Here is a 4,320-nt window from a genome sequence, read left to right on the forward strand (position 1 = left end):
GTTCTAGGATTGAACTAAGCACTTTTCTTAAATAATCCCTAGCATTCTGTGAATCCAGCTAGAAAGGTCACTTGATCTGTCAAAGTAAGCTATTGAAACATGGAGTACAGAAACTCACTACACAATTAGCAAGCTGAAGGGTTAATTTCTGAAAGATTAGAACCTTTTACAAGAATCTATTCAGTTACATACATGAACATTCTTATAGTGTGGCCATATGATTTGGCATTTCATCAATACATATTTTAGCTCTCACGTACCTTTGTTACTAGTAACATCATTTCTCAAGGCTTTCCTTAAAATGCATTGCAAAGATTTATACACACAGGCACTAAAGCGCTGTGGCATGAGTATTACACACATACACAAAAACAGCAACAGCAACGGGTACACAGTGAATTATGCTTTTCTCCATTTGTAGTTCCTGACAAATGCAAGTAGATGTATGACTTCAGAAGTAGTAAGCACAATTCACAGTGTGAAAAGAGAGTATCCCTAAAAGTATGACCTTTTATCTTTGTTTCAGTAGAAAAAATAATCTTCTTGTCTCATACAATGCTCCTTGAGCTCCAAGCTGCCAATGTTTTATATATGTCTTTAAGTTTATTTTCGCAGTAAGTATTGGATAAGACACAACATGCCATGATGTTCTTTTGAAGTATGCAGAATAATTCTAGGATTATATTATGCTAGAGATTTGTTCTTGCTTTACATGCATCAATATCCTTTCCAGTGACCCAAGGTAAAAAATGCAGGCTCTTGACACACATGCCAGATTCAAGCTTACTCTATGACTTATTAGACTTTATTTTTCTACACTTTTTCTCGGTAGGAAATCCAGCTTCGATCTTCACTAAATACAAGCTGCACTTACAAAATCCCTGAGAAAAATTAAATGAAAAAGATCTGAAAAGCATGTTGCATTCTAGTGCATGCTAAGAAATTAGGTTATAAAAATGAAAGCCCTCCTCTCAGAGATGAAAGTAGCAACATTTGTAACCAATTGGAAAACATTCCCATTTTAATCATCGTCATACTTCTGTGGGCAGCACTGCCAGAACTCTCACACACATACATACACACAACAAAATTTAATAGGAAGTCGTATTCTTTTTTTCTTTTTCCATTTTTATTTGTTTTCCTCTGAACACTCAGGAATATGCATTGAAGCTCTCGGTGGGACACTATTGTAAAATAAATACAGCTTTCAAGTAACAGATGATCAACATTTAAAGAAAGAATTCACAATGTGACAAAATTTAATATAAAAGACTTGACAAAGCTGACCTTTTTCTGTTTCATGTGGTGATGTTTTTACAGGAAATTCTACATGGTAACTTAAGTTTGTTCATTTTGTATACTTTCATGCAATTCACTAATAACTGTATACTGTAAGTTTTTGCAGTAGGAATTCTGAAGGACTGAAAAATGTCACAATCCCTTATAGGAGGCAAAGTTGAATACTTTCAGAAGTAGCCAGTCACCTTATAGCAAAGACATCACCTGCTTGACAAACAATAATCAAGGTGGTTTTAATATACCTTTTTTTTAAAGGGTGTTAGTAATGAAACTAGCTTGTTCCATTTTACTTAAGGTTTTATTTGGTTGATTGTTTTAATTCAGCTATTTTAAAAATTGCATGCTGAAGAATTTCAAAGCCTCAAGCTAAGATTTGGCAATTGCTAAGATTTTGAGATTGTTTATTAAATTCTGAAAGGAATAACAGTCAGATGATGCATTTAAGACTATTTTTGCACTTCAGGAAATAAAAACAAACACCCATTCCTCCCCCCTCAAGGGACCCGAAACCAGCATTTCCTTAATACACACACTCTACACAGTTGGCAGTTTGAATAAATGCACCTGGCAGACTGTTTGAAATACTGTATAAACTGCCATCCTTTAACATTAAAGTTACACAAAGTCATGCAGGAAAATAGATTCAACTGATTCTGAGAAAAAAAATTCTCATATGTTAAGGTAATTAACTAAGTGGAATCTTTCTTACCTGTACAGCAGTAACACTCCCTGAAATGCTCAGTAATGCACAGTTGAAGCAGTTGTTTCGATGAAATGTAATTTTTCCCTGTGAAAAACACACACTTTTCTCTGAGTTTCTTGCAGTGCTGCAAGCTCTGGTAATACTACAGCTCCAGAAAGTTAAAATCCTTGCTCAGAAGACAAAGTACAAAGCATTCAATTGAAAAAATCTTCCAGGCAGTGTGCACATTAGACCATCCTGTAAGCAGTTGTCCTTTTTCCTCAATTAAAATTCACAGCATACTTCACAGCTATGCTGAGTTGTCTGCATATACTTAACTGTTTGCAAGCATTTGGATGCAGTAAACAAACAAGATGCTCAGCAGAGCTTGACTTGATCACTTGGTTTGTCAGATTTTTAGATCCAAGCTGCCTCTCTGTTCTCTCTGCTCTTACTAGTCTTTCTTGTTAGCTCAGTTTGTTATTAGTCAGATTGCCAGGGGCTGGGAAGTAGGCGTAAATAAAGAGACTTCTTGGCTTTTGACTCAGCCTTTAAGCCCTTCCCCACCAGAGAGCTTTAATCTGCCAATGTCATTTAATACAAGATACAGCTCCACCTTGAGACAGATCAGCTCCTCCTCCTCCTGCAATTTCTCTCACCTCCTTTTTCCCTTGTCTGAATGAACCTCCGAAAGTAAAATTCAGCTATATACCTTCTAGATTGCTTAAGGTCTGTGAATGGCTGATTTTGCAAAACAGTAAACATCCACTGCTGCTCTTGCAGTTTGTTCTCTTGGGTAGATCTTGCATTTAGTTTATATCTGCAAATGCTCACTTTAGAAACTGACAGCATTTCAGCCCAGATACAATCCACAAAACATAGCACAAGGGAAACCTTGTCCTCTGGAAAAACGCCTACCACAATGAAGTGCAGGATTATTCAAACATATAAATGAGGCAGTACAATTCTCAATCCAGTCCACTCATTGTGACTGCGATAGGGATGAGGACGTACAGTTGTAGATACTTCATTTCTGAAAAAAAATGAATTGTGGAATATTAGTGCTTATGTTTGCACATGTTTGCTGTTAGTCCTTTTGAAAACCGTTCATCTTGATCTGTAGGAAGAAAGATTGGTTTGATTGTAATTGTCTGTTTTACAGATGTTGAAATAGTGTGTTGGTATCCAGCCATGTGAGATTGCATTGTATTTGCATGAAACATTGCTTTCATACAAAATAGTCTGGCTGTAGGGGGGCAGGTTAGAGGGAGTTATTCCTAAAGATATGTATCATGCTTAAGGTATCGTTTTCTTTGTGCTCATAAACAGTTAGCAGATACAGTAAGGAGGCAGGAAAATATTTATTCCATACAAGAAAGATTATCCTTGTTCTTCCTGCACTGCATGGGATGGTTTTATGTGCTGCAAATGCCAGTTCCTTGTTTATCCCACTGTCACAGAGCCGTAAAACCTTCTAGTGAGAAACAATAGATTTGGCACTTTGCAATATTTACCCCATAGAACATACCATTTCTGTTTTGCTCTTATTGTGTCTCGTATTACTTTACAGATTGTTTACTACAGCCTCAATACCAGCCAGATTCCAATGCTTTGTGCTGGTAGCTCTCTAGGCAACCTCATTGGCCTTTGAGGCAGTATTGCAACATACTGTTCCATGTGACGAAGACTATCAAGATCTTCCCCTATGTATAGATATAAGTATTTATATGTACAGGCATATGTATATATCTTAGCTTGTCAGGATGAGTTCTTTAGTACTTAATTTTCTACAGATAAAATAAGCAATTTTGTAAAATAATAAACAAGATAAAATATTACTAAGAAACAGCAACAGTTTGATTTCCACTCATTTCAACACGTGGCTCATTTGATTGCATTTTGATACTTTTAATGAACCTTGTCACTCTATCTTGACTTGCAGACATTTTAGTGTTAAGGCTCAAAGATTCCTAGCTATCTGTGTACAGCCAAATAAATCATTATGTTAATTTTGAATTTATGAATTTTAAGTCAGTTACTTTATGTTTTTTTATAGAACATTTTTAGAGGTGCTCACACTTCTCTTGTTGTTGATTGTGGTGGAGAACATTATAAGTGAAAATGACATTATTCTTCGGTTTTCATTTAACATTCACAAGGCTAAAACCTGTTCACAAAAATATTTCCAGAAAACAACTACCGAAAATAGGAGAGAATTTCCTAATCATACAGAATTAAATACACTGAAAATGGTTATTAATGTTTGTCCACAATCTCTGTATTTACTAGGTTTATATAAATATAGCTAATGATTGTCTTTCTACCACATTTTTTGAATC

General features: G+C 35.5%; 1 protein-coding gene across 1 annotated transcript in view; it reads right to left on the minus strand.

The window, feature by feature from the left end:
* The window catches only part of SLITRK6 (SLIT and NTRK-like family, member 6), a 6,845-nt gene extending 4,297 nt beyond the window's left edge, over window positions 1-2,548 (minus strand). The window contains exon 1 of the mRNA XM_009876283.1: window positions 2,009-2,548. The gene's annotated coding sequence lies outside the window, so the exon portion shown is untranslated. The remainder of the gene's footprint in view (window positions 1-2,008) is intronic.
* Window positions 2,549-4,320: the final 1,772 nt, after the last annotated feature.

This window comes from Apaloderma vittatum, unplaced genomic scaffold (assembly GCF_000703405.1).
Source record: "Apaloderma vittatum isolate BGI_N311 unplaced genomic scaffold, ASM70340v1 scaffold3749, whole genome shotgun sequence".
Classification (NCBI taxonomy): Eukaryota; Metazoa; Chordata; class Aves; order Trogoniformes; family Trogonidae; genus Apaloderma; species Apaloderma vittatum.